Genomic DNA, 19,043 nt, shown 5'->3' on the forward strand with positions numbered 1-19,043 from the left:
TTTTTAGTAGAAACAGGTTTCACCATATTGGCCAGGCTGGTCTCGAATGTCTGACCTTATGATTTGCCCACTTCCACCTCCCAAAGTGCTGGGATTATAGGTGTGAACCACCACACCTGGCCTGTTTTGGTATTCTTATAATTCCTATAAAATTGTTTTCACTTGTGAGTGGTGTGTTTCCAATTTCATCCAGACTGGAGAGCTGGATCATCACCTGTTTCTGTTTGGCTGGAATATAAAGAATGGAGGAGAATTTCCAAGACATTATAAAGGAGAAAAAAAATGATAGAATTTGATGATTAATTGGGTATTGGGAAGGAGCAAGCTAAGTAGGAGAACAAAGATGTTTCTAACCTGATGAGGAAAATACTGCCTTAAATAGGTGAAGACGTTGGGAAGGGGGGCCAAGGCGCTGATTTTTAGGAGAAAAATAAGAGCTCCATTTTTTTTTTTTTTTCTGGGACAGTCTCGCTCTGTTGCCCAGGCTGGAGTGCAATGGTATGATCTCGGCTCACTGCAATGTCTGCCTCCCGGGTTCCAGTGATTCTCCTGCCTCAGCCTCCTGAGTAGCTGGGATTACAGGCTAGCGGTACCATGCCCAGCTAATTTTGTGTATTTTTAGTGGATATGGGGGTTTCACCATGTTGGTCAGGCTGGTCTTGAACTCCTGACCTCGTGATCCACTCACCTTGGCCTCCCAAAGTGCGGGGTTTATGGATGTAAGCCACCGCTCCCAGCGAGCTCCATTTTTAATGTCCTTAATTTGAAGTGAAGTCTGGGTTGGAGCAGTGCTCAAGGATGTATTAATAGGTTTAGGACTTCCATAACTTCCTCTCCTTTGATATGGACAAGTGACATTTTTCTGATCATATGTAAACACAACTTCAAACATCCTACCAACTAGCCTCTCCTATATGGAAATTGGGGAGCCACTTATGGGTCAAGATATTCTCATGGAAATGGCCTAAAGGCAGTTGGAAGACCATTTTCCCTTCTACTGAGGGCTGCTGTGTCCTGCTTTATTTAAAAAATACATTCCTTCAAATGTGAGGATTTGATACCCAAAGAAGAACCAATAAGAAGATGTAAAAAGTCAGGGATGCTTTGCAAACACAATAGCAATCCTTCAATAACTAAACAGACTAAACTGGGAGATTTTTAGATCCATGTAAAAACAGGTTCAACTCATAGCCGCTTCTGAGAACCTACTTTGTGCCTGCATTTAAGCCATTTCCCAGTTTGCTTTATTCCCTCCTAGTGTGGCTGGTGGGGGCGGGACAGAGGGGGCAGGGAGTACATTTTCCAGGTTGCAGAGAAGTTATAATTATGTTCTCTGGGGAGATTAATATTTACCACACAGCAAAACACTTCAGTCAAACTTTGTTTCCCTCTAGCATTATATAGGCAAAAGACTTTGGTACCTGTACTTGAGTTTTTTCCTTTTCATCTGGTTGTCCTTATAGAGTGTCAACACAGGCAGGAATAGATAAATGAAGGGACACCATACAATTATTCACCAACACCCCTGGAGGCTGTGGCCCTGCGTTGAGCAAGATGGCATGGCTTTCTCTTCTTAATGTTTAAGAAATCTCCTGATAACTTGCTTAGTATGCAAACTGACTAAACCCAGCATACTTTAAAGATGAGAGAATAATGCTCTTTTTGGAAAAGAGACTGCCAATTTGAATGAAAGTCAAATGCTTCAGACAAACTGCAATCTCAAAACCCTCTGGACCCCTCCTTGCTTTTAATGACAGTTTAAAAGGATCCTGTAGGGTTCTTGTAAAAACTGTTAGACACAAGCATGCTTCTGAATTTTGGTTATCAAAAAGTATGAGTGTATAAAGCTGTACCTTCGTTGGAAAGATGAAATAAAACCACGTGAAAACCAGATTATATTTGACTTTGGTTGACAGTAAATCACTTCTAATGTTCAATCTTAAAAATGGTGGGGAAATCTCTCAAAACGTGCGTGAATAATTATTACAAATATGAAGTGTAATCTCTACCAACAACATGAGCGCCAAGGTTTGCTTTTTCAGCTGCTCCCAAAGGAACAGGCAGTAGAACAAAGAATAAACAAGTAACAATGCAGCAATAAAGCCCAGAAATAGCACAAAAGTCTCAGAGGTATGAGGGAAACCATATGAAAGAAATGGTCAGAGCAGGAAACCCACGTGGGAGCAAAGGGGAAACAGGAACAGTGTAGAGAGTGAAATTGTACAGTGAGAGGCCGGGGACAGTCACTGACTTTTTATATTTGTTTGTTAATTTAAAGAATAGCCCAGCATAGTGGCTCATGCCTGTAATCCCAGCACTTTGGGAGGCCTAGGCTGGCGGATCACCTGAAGTCAGTAGTTCAAGACTAGCCTGGCCAACATAGTAAAACCCTGTTTCTACTAAAAATACAAAAATTAGCCAGGCATGGTAGTGCATACCTGTAATCCCAGCTATTCGGGAAGCTGAGACAGTAGAATCACTTGAACTGGGGAGGCAGAGGTTGCAGTGGGCTAATAACACACGATCGCACACCAGCCTGGGCGACTAGTGAAACCCCATCTCAAAAAAAAAATAAAGCAGATGAGGACTAGCAGCAAAAGGAACTCATTTTTCTTGGAGGCTGAAAACTGGGTCTAATTTTTTCAGTCATGCCTGGAAATTCAATCTAGAAATAAAGGCACTGCTATCTATATAGGAACACTCATTAAAAGCATCTGTGAATTTCTTGGGTGCAGTGCTATGTAACATTAATACCAGAAATTGTTGAAGGCTCAGGTAGTCCGTGTTAAGGCTTTAGACTGAATGTCCATTCTTTCTTTAGCCCTTCTACTCTTGGGGCCAGAGATGGTAATTAAAGCACAATGTACAGAAAATTTTAAAAGAATAAAATTTAATTTAAAAGTATGTTTTTATGACTCTCTCCATTACTCATCTATGAAGATGCTGGCCAGTAGAGCATTTTTGAAAGGATCACACACCTAATGAATTTTAGGATGATAGTTCAGGGACTGGCCCTTAAAAATTACTGTGTGATGTTGGATAAGTTACTAAACCTCTCTGGACCTCACTTTCCACACTTTTTCAGTGAGGGGGTTACATGATAGCTTCTTAACTGGACTTAAAAGGTGGGCACAGGAGATGGAGCTGCCTAGTAAATACTGTCAGACAGGGCCTTTCAGGCCTCCTGTACTTGGGGTCACCAAGAATCCAGGGCTGAGTTCTCAACTTGCAAATTCAGAAACTACTTTTTAATTATTTCACCTAGGGGGAACTCATTCATATGGACTCAAAAAGGACTCATTCGCCAGCCAGACTCCCAGTTTGTTAAATTTGTCTGGGGGTGAGCTGATTGCATAGGTCCTTCCTCCTTGCCTCTTGGTAGGCAAGACCTTGAAGAAGGAAGGCTGTATGAGGACGGAACTAGGCTGCAGGAGCTGGAACTTCTGTAGAAGGGAGCATTTCCAGGCTCTCTTCTAGGCTGTGAAAGTATCGTGCCATTCTCCAAACATCCACTCTGCCCTCCTGTTCCTGAGTTATATATACTCTGTTTTACTGCCAGAGTGAACTTTTTGAAACCCAGATCTAGTCCTTACAAAACACACGTCCTCCACCACCGTCATGGCTGACATCTTTCAGTGGCCTCCCCGTGCTCAGAGGAGGAGAACCAAACTTGGGTGCACAGGGCAGGGCCAGATCTGATCTGGCTCTGGCTGCCATTCCCAGCCTCATGATGTCACTCCACCTAAGAGGACTTGCCTTTCTTACCACCATGAATCCACACACTCCCTCCTGCCAAAAGGCCAGTGCACACAGTTTTCTCACCCTGGGAAACTCTTTCCTCCCTTTGTCCCTACGTTAATTCTTGCTCATTCTTCAGCTCTCAGCTCAAGGGTCACTTCCTCAGAAACTCTTCCCCGATCCCCCTGACCAGGTCAGATCGTTCTAGAACAAGTTCTCTCAGTTCACTGCCGTGTTCTTTTGTGGCATTTAGCAAAGATGCAGTTTAACATTAAACCAAGTATCTGATTGGATTGTAAGCTCTGTGAGGGCGGGGACAGTGTGTACATTTGCTAACCATTGTGTCCTTAGCCAGCTTGGCACATGGAGGATACTCAGTAAATATTTGTTGAATTAATGAATATTGGTGAATTTACCTTTCCCAACTTAGTATTTCTTTTTTCTTTTTTTGAGATGGAGTCTGACTCTCACCCTGTCGCCCAAGCTAGAGTACAGTGGCTCAATCTTAGCTTACTGCACCCTCCAACTCCCGGGTTTAAGCGATTCTCCTGCCTCAGCCTCCTGAGTAGCCAGGACTACAGGCGCGCACGCCACTGTGCCTGGCTAATTTTGTATTTTCAGTAGAGACGGGTTTTTTCCATACTGGTCAAGCTGGTCTCGAACTCCTGACATTGTGATCCACTCACCTCGGCCTCTCAAAGTGCTGGAATTACAGGTATGAGCCACTGCGCCCGGCCAGTATTTCTTTTTTTTTTTTAGTAGAGATGGAGGTTTCGCCATGTTGGCCAGGCTGGTCTCTAACTCCTGACCTCTGGACAATCCACCCACCTTGGCCTCCCAAAGCACTGGGATTACAGGTGTGAGTCACCGTGCCTGTCAATTTAGTATTTCATGTATTCGTTCCACAGGTCCTTATCGAACCTTCACAGTCTCCTATCTATACTACAACACCAGGAACAGAGGGCCTGTGTCCTCTGGACAGTGTAGAAAACATCATGTCCCATTCTCGTTAATTCACTCATTTTTTCTTTACTTCAAGCAGTCTACCGCCCCTCTGATGTGATATTATCTCACACAGCATGCAATTATTGGATGGAACTGGGACCCACTCTTGAAATCTGCCATGATAACATTCCAGGTTCCCATACAGTTTCTAGAACACTTACTTGAGCTTCCTAATGATACAGATTATAGACTGACACCCAAGAAGGTAAGGAATTTGCTCAAGACCCTACAGCTTGTGAGTACAAGGCCCTAACTGAAACAGCAACTTTTTTTTTTTTTTTTTTTTGAGGCAGAGTCTCTTTCTCTGTCACCCAGGCTGGAGTGCAGTGGGGCAATCTCGGCTCTCTGCAGTCTCCACGTCCCAGGTTCAAGAGATCCTCCAGCCTCAGCCTCCAAAGTAGCTGGGATTACAGTATGCACCACCATGTCCGGCTAATTTTTTGTATTTTTAGTAGAGATGGGGTTTCACATTTTGGCTAGGCTGGCCTCAAACTCCTGCCCTAGGCCTCCCAAAGTGCTGGGATTACAGGCGTGAGACACCACGTCTGGCCAACAGTTTTATTTTTATCTTCATACCCAAACTGGGGGAAACAAACCCGGGCAGAGGCTCAAGACCTCATGTGCACTAACTACTACAAATTCTATCATTCATCTCAGTTCTAAAAGTTTCTGGTTCTATGATTTTCTTATTTGTAATTACTATAAGGACCAAGGGGAGGTGGCCTACTTGTGAGTGACACCTCTTTAACAGGTCACATTCTGATTCTCTAGTGATGTGTTCCAAAATTGGGTCCCATTCACACATAGTTCTGTAGGAAGAATTAGTTAATTTTTCTGCCTCCCACTTTTATCTATTTTTTACTTTCAGTCCTTTAACAACCTGAATATCCTTCAAAGGGCTAGTGTTAGTAAAAATACTGTCCCCGGCCGCGCGCAGTGGCTCACACCTGTAATCCCACCACTGTGGGAGGCTGAGGCGGATAGATGATCTGAGGTCAGTAGTTCAAAACCAGTCTGTCCAATATGGTGAAACCCCATCTCTGCTAAAAATACAAAAATTTAGCCAGGCATGATGGTGGGCGCCTGTAATCCAGCTACTTGGGCAGCTGAGGCAGGAGAATCTCATAAACCTGAGAGGCAGAGGTTGCAGAGAGATGAGATTGCACCGCTGCATTCCAGCCTGGTGACAGAGCAAGACTCCATCTCAAAAAAAAAAAAAAAATACTGTCCCCTTACTCTGTGAGTTCAGTGCTTCTGTTACTTGAACATGCACACGAATCACCTGGGGAACTCATGAAAATGCAGATTCAATAGCCAGCAGTGGGACCTGAGATTGCATTTCCAACAAGCTCCTAGGCAATGCCCATGTGGATGGCCCCCAGAACACATTTTGAGTACCCAGGCATTATAAGCCTACAATTTTTAACCCTGGAAAGAGGATATTATCTGGAGTTCATATAAAAAACATTTTTAGGCTGGGCTCAGTGGCTCACACCTGTAATCCCAGCACTTTGGGAGGCTGAGGCAGGCAGATCAGCTGAGGTCTGGAGTTCAAGACCAGCCTGACCAACAAACATGAAGAAACCCCATCTCTACTAGAAATATAAAAATTAGCTGGGCGTGGTGGTGCATGCCTGTAATCCCAGCTATTTGGGAGGCTGAGGTAGGAGAATCGCTTGAACCTGGGAAGGCAGAAGTTGCAGTGAGCCGAGATCATGCCATTGCACTCCAGCCTGGGCAAAAGAGCAAAACTCCATCTCAAATATATATATATATATATATATATATATATATATATATATATATACACACACACATACATATTTACATAAAGTATACTCACACAAATTTATTAAGTTTACTTTTTAAAAAAAATTTGAGATGGAGTCTCCCTCTATCGCCCAGGCTGGAGTGCAGTGGTGCAATCTCGGCTCACTGCAACCTCTGCCTCCCGAGTTCAAGCCATTCTTCTGCCTTAGCCTCCCAAGTAGCTGGGATTACAGGCATGAGCCACTGCTCCTGGCCTAATTTTACTTCTTATTTTATATTCATCTGTTTTATTTGAATGTTATTTTCAAATGAACAGACATCACTTCGATATTATTTTTATTTTTATTTGAGACTGAGTCTTGCTCTATCACCCAGGCTGGGGTGCAGTGGTGCCATCTCAATTCACTGCAACCTCAGCCTCCAGGGTTCAAGCGATTCTCCTGCCTCAGCCTCCTGAGTAGCTAACACTACAAGCACATGGTCACCACCCCCGGATAATTTTTGTAATTTCTATATTAAATTTTTTAATTTAATTTTTAAATGAAATCAAATATCTTATTCTTGTGGGAAAGCACTTTTTAAAAAAATAATAGAATTCCAGGTGCAAATAAGCATTTCAGATTTTGCTTACGCTGTATTAGAGAAAAATAATTATGGCTTTTAACAACATTTTGTTGCTCTAACTAGCATTAATGGCCCCTGAAACCTGACTAGTAGCTAAGGCCCCAGAGTACCGTTGGGTCTGTCCCACTCAATCCTTCCATTATCCAACAGGAAATGTCTTTCACATCAGGTGTTACTGATCGAATCCTCAAAGGTAGCCTAAAAGACTACAAATGAATAAGGGTGTTTAATACTCAGCTTGAGGCAGGAGCAACACCAGCAGTAGTCACCAAGAAGTGTAGGTGGGAAGTGAGAATGGAGACCTTTCTCGCGCTGATTCTGGAGGAAGAGAGCATTGTAGCTGTCTCTGCAGCCCATTCCGTGAATACTTGGTAGCGACTTTACTTATGCTCTATGTTGGCTTCCAGGGTTACTCCATCACGAAGTCAGAGTTGACCTTGTCAAGAGAGACATTATCCTCAAAGTGTCTTTATCTTAGAAGTAACCACAATAAAAACAGTGACGAATTGTGTTTCCAGGCGCCGCTCAAGCAAGTGTCTCCAAATTTTGAGTGCAATCCTTTAATGGAAAAACCAGTGCCTGCTAACCTGGGGCAAACGATGATTGTCTTACCTCTCAGTTGCCTCCTGGTATGCAACATAGGAAGATGGAAGAGATAAGTCTAATGGAATAAGAGAGTCTGGCTCCACACTTTGGGATGAAAAGAAGGTATTTAAAATATTCTGCATGTAACCATAACTTGTCTATCCAAAGTTATTTCTCATGACCCCTCAATACAAGCTCTCCAAGTCCAATTATCCTCAGTGATGGTTCCAAGTTATCCAATGGCTCTGTGTCTTCGTTTTCTCAATGGTGTGAATCAGATGAATCAATACATACAAGATGCTTAGGACAATGCCTGGCACATGGAAAGGGCTTATAATAGGTTGAATAAACAGCCTCCAAAAAGATATGTCTGTGTTCTAATTTCTGAAATCTGTCAATGTTACCTTATTTGGGAAGAGACTTTTGCAGATGTAATTCAGCATCTTAAGACGAAGCACTCATCCTGGATGATCTAGGTGGGCCCTAAATTCAATAAAAAGTGCCCTCATAAGAGAGTTACGAAGGGGAGATTACAGAGACAGAAGAGAAGACCATGTGAAGATTGGGGCAGAGATGGCAGTGAGGCAGCCACAAACCAAGCAATGCCACCAGCCAAGGGAGTTGGAAGAGTCAAGAAAGGATTCTCCCCTACGCCTCTGGAGGGAGCAGGGCCCAGCCAACACCTTGAATTTAGACTTCTGGCCTCCAGGACTTCAAGACAATACATTTCTGCTGTTTTAAGCTGTCGATTTTGGAGTAATGTGTTATGGCCACCACAGGAAACGAATATGATTTTATAGCTAAATATTTAATAGCTAAATTTTAGCCATTCTTATCAAACAACCCTGAACATGTATTTTCCTTTTCCGAACAACATTTTTATCTCATTGTTCTCCTTAAGTGTTAGCACAGTACCGTGCAGTTTAAAAAGCTGAATAGGCCAGGCACGGTGGCCCACGCCTATAATCCAGCACTTTAGGAGATGGATCAGCTGAGTTCAGGAGTTCAAGACCAGCCTGGCCAATGTGCTGATACCCCATTTCTACTAAAAATACAAACATTAGCCGGGCGTGGTGGTGCATATCTGTAATCCCAGCTACTCAGGAGGCTGAGGCAGAAAAATCACTTACACCTGGAAGGCAGAGGTTGCAGTGAGCCGAGATGGTGACACTGCACTCCAGCCTGGGTGACAGAGTGAGATTCTGTCTCAAAAAAAAAAGAAAAAAGAAAAGAGCTGAATATTTATTGAAAGAACGCTTGAATGAATGAATGAGTAAATGAGTGAATGAACAAAAACCCTACCCCTACCACTTCTCTTGGTGCCTCACATAAACAATAGCTTTTCCTGACTCTTCTATTCCATAAAGTATACTTTTCATTTGCTGCTGTTCTGTTAACATATCCCTTTTGTGTGTCTCTCCTCACTCCCCAAAGCGACTTGAGGACAGGGATCATTGCTTTTATCTTTCTGTATCCTCAGGGTCCAGCACGTGGTAGTGACTCAATCATAATAATCTTATTGTCAAAAGTTGTCCACTAATTTGTTACTCACTCTCTAGTTTCCCCAAGCCCTAGCATGTGTTGTATCAATGACAGCAGTTTGTTCCTTGAGTGAACTGCCTTTCCCATCTGCCAATGAGCGTTCTAGTTCCAGTAGATTTCAAACATATATTGCAAATGAAAGGTGAGCTTGAACGGGCTAATCCTTCCGCTAGGCAGACTTGTGTTGAAATAACTAGGCTACAGGCCCATGTCTGGAGGTCTTTTCCTTACACATATGGAGATGCTGGTTTTCCTGGTGTTTCTCACAGTGGAATTACTCTGTTACTTGTTTACTTATGAGCCTGTTTTCTTTGTGACCTGGGTAACTCCTCCTGTTGGTTGGTGAACCACTAAACTACAGGGAGCCAGCTCTGCTTTGAGCTTCTCCTGTCGGATGACAGTTGTTCTCAGGGCTCAATACAGCGCATTCTTCCCCATCTCCACTCAACTCAGAGTCTTGGGCCAGGTGCAGTGACTCACACCCATAATCCCAGCACTTTGGCAGGCTGAGGCCAAGCTCAGGAGTTTGAGACCAGTGGGCAACATGGTAAAACACCCTGTGGTACCAGCTACTTGGGAGGCTGAGATGGGAGGATCACTTGAGCCAGAGAGGCAGAGGCTGCAGTGAGCCAAGATCATGCCACTGCACTTCAGCCTGGGTGACAGAGCAAAACCCTGTCTCAGCCACAACAACAAATGCTAAATAACTCAGTGTCTGAATACCACTCAGTAATGTGATATCAGACTAACAAAAAAACCTCAAACTTATTTGCACATAGTTTCAAACTTAGAATAAGTTTCAAGAAACATCCATATACCCTTTACCTAGATTTACCTATTGTTAGCATTTTACCCCATTTGCTTTAGTTATTTTTGCATTCTCTTTCTCTCTTTTGAACCATATGAGGGTAAGTTAATACATCATGATCCTTCACTTCTTAGTGTGCGTTTCATAAAAATAGGAATAGGCCAACTCTGGGAACATTGCCTGTGAGTTAGCCCTGCTCCACATGGAGTAGAGAAAAAAATTTAAAAAATAGGAATATTCTGTTACATAACCACAGTAAATTTATCAGCCTCACAATTTTACATCGGCACCGCCTATATTCCAATGTTGTCAGTTGATCTAACAACGTATTTTACAGCGTTATCCTCTTCTCCCCACCCCAGCACTGAGTCTAGGGTCAGGCTTACCTTTGGTTGCCTTATCCTTTCTTATCCCTTTTAGCTTTCCTTTGTCTTTTTTTTTTTTCTTTTGAGACAGAGTCTTTCTCGGTTGCTCAGGCTGGAGTGCAGTTGCTCAATCCCAGCTCATTGCAACTTCCACCTCCTGGGTTCCAGCGATCCTCAGCCTCCTGAGTAGCTGGGACTACAGGTATGCACCACCAGTCCCGGCTAGTTTTTGTATTTTTAGTAGAGACAGGGTTTCACCATGTTGGCCAGGATGGTCATGAACTCCTGGCCTCAAGTGATCCACTCACCTCGGCCTCCAGAAGTGCTGGGATTACAGGTGAGTCCTCACACCCAGCCCTTTTGTCTTTTACAATGTTGGCATTTTTTAAGAATACAGTGTTCCTCACCTCTTTAAAAAAAATAGAACATTTTTATTTCGCATTTGTCTGATGTTTGTTATGTACTCTTGGCTAGAATATTGCACAGATTAACATTGTGTCCTTCTAAGGATATCAAGCTGGAGGCACACAAGTTTCATCTGCCCCTTACAGGTAAATGTAAATTTTTATCACCCTGTCAACATGTTGCCCTGTTTCTCCACTGTGTAATTAATTTTTTCTCCCTTGAACAAATAAGTAGTCCTAGGGGAGATACTTTTAAGACCCTGCAAATAGCTTGTCTTTCAATATTTCTACCTTTGACTTAGCAACTATTCATGACTCCTGCCTGATCCCATCTTTACTTCAGTGATTTCCAAAATGATGACTCTCTGGCTCCCACAGTTCCTCCACATTTGCGAGCCAACTCTCAATATTCTACTGTAAGCAAGAGCCCTCCATTCTCCCCACTTACTTACTTACCTATTACCAGTAAGGACTCACACATGCCTATTTTTTCCAGTGCTTTATAATTCATTACTGACTTAATTTTGGTGCTTAATTTGTCCCAGATTTGACCAGTGGGAACACCTTCAGGCTGACTTTTATGTTAGATAGATATTTAATGGAGGTTTCTGGATTTTTGATTGGGCGATAAAATACAAGATATTAATAGTTATTCTACGCACTCTAGCATAATAGGCAAGCATGTAGTACAGTGGTTAAGGGTTTGGAATTCAGGTAGATCTGAGATCAATCCTGGCTTTCCTATTTACTGGCATGTTTTGGGTAGATTGCTTATCCTCTGTGCCTCATTTCCTCATGGCGGTATGATAATTTTAGAACCTTTTCATAGGGTCTTTATAAGGATTAGGTGAGATAATGTATGTAAACTGCTTCATAGAGTAACTAACAAACACAAATGTGATAGATGTGGGCAAAGGCCATACTGTCTTTCTTTATTTCCCCTTATTATAGCTTATGTATGGTGGTATAGGTTGTCTCAGTCGCTATTGCTGTTTTCTGCTGCTAGCAGCCACAATTGAAAAGTCATCCCAAATTCATATCTACCTGCCCTTTTACAATACTTTTTTTTCTTTTGTAGAGACAGGTGAGTCTCACTATGTTGCCCATGCTGGTCTTGAACTCCTGGGCTCAAGCAATCAGCCCACCTTGGCCTCCCAAAGTGTTGGGATTGCAGGCGTGAGCCACCACATCTGCCCTACAATCCATTTTAATTGACTGAATTGCTGAATGTTGTAGGTCTCAAGGGACCCAGAGATCATTTCACCTCAGTGTTCTTTTGTTGGGACGCAGAGTATGACTTGAGAGGTTAAGTGGCTTGTTGCAGGTCACCCAGGAAAAGTTAGAGCGAGGAGGGGTCCCCAATCTTCCCCTGCACACATTGCATGCCATATCCTATCTCCACTGCCATCAAGAGCAACGTTCATTTGATTTCTTTTCCCAGTCAAGGGGCAATATTCAGAGCATCACTGGGAAAGCGTCTCATTTTCTGCATGACTCATCCTCATTCCAAGATTAACATGCTCCACTTTCATTCTTTGCCTCCCACTCAGTTTCGCATCCAGCCAGAGTCTTGAGAACCTCCATGCCCAATCTGCCTCCAGCTCCCACCCTGTTCCGTCTCTTCCCCAGCTGTGCTTTTACCTCCTTGCCTTACACTGTCCCACCATCCTCAGATTCCACTGGCCACTTTTGTTGGACTCTGGTTTAAGAAAGGCATGTCTTCCTGGAATACCACTCTGATCTATGTGGAAAATAGCATAAAGAAATAGACTTAAGTTGCAGCAGATGTACAGGGACAAGTGTTTGTCCAGATACTTCCAACATTCCATTAAGGTCCAAGCATTATAGCAAAAAGCATGCATTTCTGGACATAACTATTTTATTTCAACCTCTTCTAAAAAAATTAGGGGTTTTTCTGATGTACTGGGATGTTGTTGAACAAAATAAATGTGCCATCGGCTAAGGCTTGCGGGATCTTTTTATTGTGCCAAGATTTTCAGCTTTGTACTGTTTTGTTATTGTCATTGTTGTTTCAGACAGAGTCTCATGCTATCACCCAGGCTGGAGTGCAGTGGTGCAATCTCAGCTCACTGCAACCTCTGCCTCCCGGTTCAAGCGATTCTCGTGCCTCAGCCTCCCGAGTAACTGGGATTAGAGGCACCCGCTACTATGCCCAGCTGATTTTTGTACTTTGGGTAGAAATGAGGGTTCACCATGTTGGCCAGGCTGGTCTCAAACTCCTGACCTCAGATAATCTGCCCACCTTGGCCTCCCAAAGTGCTGGGAATTACAGGCGTGGGCCACTGTACCCGGCCTGTACTGTTTTTTTGAAACATGCTCTGACCTGTACAATTTGATGATGCTTACGTCAAAATGCTAGTAAAATACTGAGATATTGACAGATGGAATGATACGATGTCTGGGATTTGCTTGAAAATAATCCAGGAGGTGCGGAAATGTGGGTGAGGGTATATTTAGATAAAGCAAGATTGGCCATGAGTTGATAAAGTGATGAGTACATAGGGTTTCTGTAACTTTCTATATGATTGAAATGATCTGTCATTAAGTTTTTAAATGCTAGTTTAAATTTCATAATTCTCTTATTCCCTCTTGATTATTATTATTATCTTTTACTGTTTGCTTTTTACTCTGCCTCTCCAAAATCTATCCCTTTTTGAAAGCTAGTTTGCGGCCGGGCATGGTGTCTTACACCTGTAATCCCAGCACTTTGGGAGGCCATGGCGGGCAGATCACTTGAGGCCAGGAGTTCCAGACCAGCCTGGCCAACGTGGCAAAACCCCGTGTCTACTAAAAATACAAAAATTAGCTGGGTGTGGTGGCGCATGCCTGTAATTCTAGCTCCTCAGGAGGCTTAGGAAGGAGAATTGCTGGAACCCAGCAGGCAGAGGTTGTAGTGAACTGAGATTATGCCATTGCACTCCAGCCTGGGCAACAGAGTGAGATTCAGTCTCAAAAAAATAAAAAAACAAAAAGCCAGTGTAGGTTGTGCATACTAAGAGTTGCCTGACTAGTTTAATCCACTAATTGCAGAATTTCTGTTGTGTTTAAGGTCTGCTCCATACCACTTGGAATCTAAACATATATTTCTTTGCATCAGCCTCTGGTTGTTTCCTGTTGGTTAGTCTTATGTCCCCCCTAGCCTGGACACTTTTTGAGGGCAGAGATTAAGCCTTATCCTTTGGGACAAGTCCTACACTCACTGGCATCAAGCTGGGCTCAATAAAGGTTCCTAGTTGATGGACTTGCTTGTTGGTAGATTGGAAGAGGTTTGTTAAAAGTGTTCTGAAGAGTGGTTGATGCAAAGAACAGGCTATAGGTGTGTCATATATACATATATATATATATATATATACATATTTTTTTTTTGAGGTGGAGTCTCTCTGTCACCAGGCTAGAGTACAGTGGTGCTATCTCATCTCACTACAGTTGTATCATTTTTTTTTTCTTTAAAGTCCATCGAAGTTGGGTCTGGTGGCTCACAGCCTGTAATCCCAGCACAAGGTCGAGGTGGGTGGATCACCTGAGGTCAAGGGTTCGAGGCCAGCCTGACAAACATGGTGAAACCCCATCTCTACTAAAACTACAAAAATTAGCCAGGGGTGGTGGCATGCTCCTGTAGTCCCAGCTACTCAGGAGTATGAGACAGGAGAATTGCTTGCACCCGGGAGGTAGAGGTTGCAGTGAGTCAAGATTGTACCACTATACTCCAGCCCGGGGGGCAACAACAAAACAAAAGCTCTTCAGTATAGAGTTTGAAATATCTTCTTTTACCTTTAGGGAGAACTGGCTTAAGAGAAATTCTTCTCCCAACTGAAGCATTTCATATTAGGTAGCAATTTAAGAGCAACTGATGCAAATGCTAGAGGATAGTTTACCCCAAAGGAGACTTAACAAAATAAAACTCTGTACATGGGAATAATCTTAGAACTCTGTTCTCTCTTCCCACCATACAGTCTAATTGAAGGAGCAATAGGGTGGGAAAATATCAAAAAGAAAATGTCAGTTGTTAGTTTTCAAAATTTTGCCTGGGGAGCCATGTAAAAACCATCTCATTTTAGGCTTGTCCATGCTGGTTTAATGCAGGGTGAGAGTCAAGTTCAAAGAGGATCTCATGTAGCCATAGTTTGCTTATTAGTTTCCTCATATGCAGTGATCTTTCGAAATGCTTAGAATTGCTGCTTTTTCAGACCAGAGGAAGAGTTGGAAAGAGTTCAAAAGAAGCTTCTCCATCTTTCTTCTCCCATCTGGGGAGCACAATGCAATCACCCTATAACAAGACCTTCTCCCATCAGCAAGTTCTCCTGGGAGGGAGACAACACAGTCTCTCTCTGGATCAGATTCCATTTAAATAATAACTGTTCAGTCTGGGCAACATGGCAAAACCCTCTCTCTACAAAAAATACAAAAATTAGCCGGGTGTGGTGGCTCACACCTGTGGTCCCAGCTGCTTGGGAGGCTGAGATGGGAGGATCGCTTGAGCCCAGGAGACAGAGATTGCAGTGAGCTGAGATTGCTGAGATTGGGCCACTTCCCTGCAGAGTCTCTAAATAAATAAATAAAAACTGTCAGAATCAGAAAGGATACCTTCCATCAGCCTACCCTAACATTCTTCACGCTGAAGCTCACTATGGTCATGAATACTGTTGCTCATTACCTTCTGTATTTCTGTTCCATTGACTTATCTCTCAGTCTCTCTTTTCCGGAGAGGATGGATCAAGGAAATGCAGTTGCCTGGCATGCAGGCAGAGTATAAAAGGCCAACAATTCAAAAAATCTGCCTTTGCCTGCTGCAGTTCCCACAGAGCCTCTCCGAGTGGGTTGTTCAAGACTTCTCAGAAGCTGACTCTTAAACAGAACAAGCAATAGAGAAACACTAACTCTCCATGAAACACTAGTTGGGAAGGTAGAAAGAGCAACAAAAAGGGTTTGGTTAGACTTAAGAACTGTGAGGAAGGGAGAACTTGAAGCAAGAGGCTGGAGTCATTGTGAAGCCTTTGCCCCCAACTGTCAGTCTTGGACAGCTTCGATGTTCACCTGCAGTGAAGCAAACGAACCAAACGACCTCTTGAAATCCCTTCCAGCGATAGCGTCCTTTGATTCTAGAATCCCGGCAAGTTTCCCTTCTGCTCTGGTTGTACTCGGAAGTCCATGTGAATGACGGCTGGCCTTTAATGGCTGGGTCTAGAATGTCTCAACTGTAAAGCACAGGTGGCTGTAACGGGTGACAAATCCAAGATGCCAGGAAGCTGTAAGACTTGCAGTTGCCAGGTATCTGCTAAATAACTGGCACTTTTGAGATGGTTGATAATGGTATGTAGCTCAGCTAATCAAGATAGGTCCAGTGTAGAGAGATTGAACAGAAGTTCCCCAGAGTAGCCAGAGGATGTTTTTCTCTCCAGGAGATTGTATTTAAGTGTCCTTTTGGGTGTCCTGTGAATCAAGGGCCTACTTTTCCAAAAGAGATTTCTGAGCAGATTCCATGCCATTTCCCCAACACCCTGAAGTGCCTTCTAACTACAGCCTGATTAAACATAAGAACACGGCTGTACTACTCTCTCCCAACAAATACTTCTTTCTTTCTTTCTTTTTTGAGACGGAGTCTTGCTCTGTCACCCAGGCTGGAGTACAGTGACACAATCTCAGCTCACTACAACCTCCACCTCTCCTGTTCAAGCAATTCTCCTTCCTTAGCCTCCAGAGTAGCTGGGCTTACAGGCATGCTCCGCCACATCCGGCTAATTTTTGTGTTTTTAGTAGAGACGGGGTTTCACCATGTTGGCCAGGCTGGTCTTGAACTCCTGACCTCAAGTTATTCACCCACCTTGGCCTCCCAAAGTGCTGCAATTACAGGTGAGCCACTGTGCCTGGCCAGCAAATACTTCTTTCTTGACTGATATTATGGGATGTGTCTCCTGCATTCAACAAAACTGTCAAACTCGATGGCTTTGGGGGAAATGACTAGGAAAGGAGAGCAGCAGAGAGGCCCCTCCAGGAAGCTGTAGCATAAATGGAGAGCTGGGCTCTGTAAACAAGCAATCACAACCACAAACCACAAGCCATTAAGACTGCACAGGCACCAGGGCGACGTGTCACACATTTCTCTATGTCTGCTATGGTAGAATCCGCAGAACAAGTGGCCTTATCTTTGAAAATGAAGGACAGATGTCTTCACAGCTATGACTCAATGGCAGGCTTACTTGGCAGTGGTATAAATCCCTACGTTGTGTTCCCAAACACAACCTGGAACCACACTCCATTCTTCAAGGTGGGCACTTAAGTAATTGAGGATAACTAGGTGATTAGGGAAAGAATAACTGTGTCTTTGCATTCCTGCTTGCATGGTAAAAAAGAACACTGGATCAGAGTCTGGAAGCCTGGGTACTAGTCCTGGCTCTTTGGCAAATGGTCATTGTCACCTTAGACAAATTACTTTCTCTCTCTGGGTCTCAGCTCCCTGTCTACTAGTTGGGGATTAGCCTTAACCAGTGGTTATTCAGATGCCTGAGCCCCATCTCAGACCAGAGGTGAAAACTGAACAAGTGAAGTTTGTAAAAGCTTCCCAGGAGATCCTGGTGTGCACACAAAAATAAGAGCCACTGGAATAAGAGGTTGTCGAATTCTGTTCTCTGTTCAATCCTGATTTTCAGGTATGTAGTGAAAGTCGATAGTTTCTCACTTATCCCATCTTAGAGCAGTCAATCTCAGGTGTGGTCTGGGGCTCATTGCTCATTCCTGTAGCTGTGCCAGGGAATGTTTAGGCTTGAATCTGAACGTTTTTACTGTATAGTGCTAATGCCAGTGTTCTCAAGCCTTGAATATATTAATAAATAATTAAGATAATTCTCTAATCACCAGACATGACCTCATGGGTTACCCTTATTCTAATGGAATCTGCTGAGGATGCTCATTGCCCCTTTTTGGTGATATGATCTACGACCTCAAAAATGCTCTATGAGGAACTTCTGAGAGAGCCATCTGGCTGAGCTAGACATGTTAAGGAGGCTTCCACCCACAACTCTCTTCTCATTCTGTGCACTTTCCCTACAAGTGTTCATATACATCTGTGGGTTCAGAATGGTGGTGAAATTAAGGTAGCAATTGGCTAGGGAGACCAGAAAAGCCCAGTCCCTGTCCTCTGGCCTATAGCCACTCTCCATGAGGTTCCGGTGGGAAAACCATCCTCAGAGAATGACTGACAGCAGAGACTACAACTCTGAGACCTGGGACCCAACCTCCAATGTGGAGCCTATTGTTCCAGGCTGGAGTTCATGCAGAGCCCCTGTGACTTAGGCACAAGGCAGCTTTCTTTCTTTTACACTTTTTCATTAAGTTCACCCTCAAGTCCTGGATCTCACTATGTCCAGTGGAGAAGAAAGTTAGGGCAACAAGAAGAGGGCTAAGAAAAACAGCAGGGGAATAGGACATTTATGTCACTTCCAGGAGCAGAGCCAGTGCACACTGTTCATTTCAGGCCTCCCAAGTGGTGGTGGCTGCAGCCTTTTGGACTCAACAGACAATGGAAGAGTCCAAAGAAAGAATGCCAGAGAGTCAGTGAGACTCCCCGTGGATTTAAAATGCCATCTTTAGCAAAACAAAGATGGCACATTTAGCACATTTCTAGCTCTCTGTGCTCTCTGTGACGGTCCATTGACCTGTTTAAACCTGTATTGGCATAATACAAGTTTATTTTATTTTTTACTTTACATAAAGTTCACTTTTCAGGGTATTCAGTTCTGAGTTTTGCCAGATGCACCGAGTTGTATAGCCACTCAGTAGTTCCATTTCCATCCCAAATTTCTTCATGCTGCCCCTTCGAAGGGTTCACCCTCAAGCCTCCCGACTCTGCAACCCCGGACACCCCTGATCTGTTTCCATCCCTGCTGTTTTTACCTTCTCCAGAATGTTATAGAAACAGAATCCTACAGTGCGCAGCCTTTGAATCTGCCTTCTTTCACTCAGCATAATACCCTAAGATGCATTTGTGTTGCTGCGTGTATCAATAGTGTCTTCCTTTTTATTGCTGAGTATTATTCCATGATGCGGACATACCACATGCCCCACACACATATCACATGCCCCACACACATACCACACCTACCAGTTTATTCATTTCCCAACTGATGGACATTTGAGTTGTTTTCAGCTTTTGGATGCTAAGGATAAAGCTGCTATAAACGTTTG

This window comes from Callithrix jacchus, chromosome 19 (assembly GCF_049354715.1).
Source record: "Callithrix jacchus isolate 240 chromosome 19, calJac240_pri, whole genome shotgun sequence".
In the NCBI taxonomy this organism is placed as follows: Eukaryota; Metazoa; Chordata; class Mammalia; order Primates; family Cebidae; genus Callithrix; species Callithrix jacchus.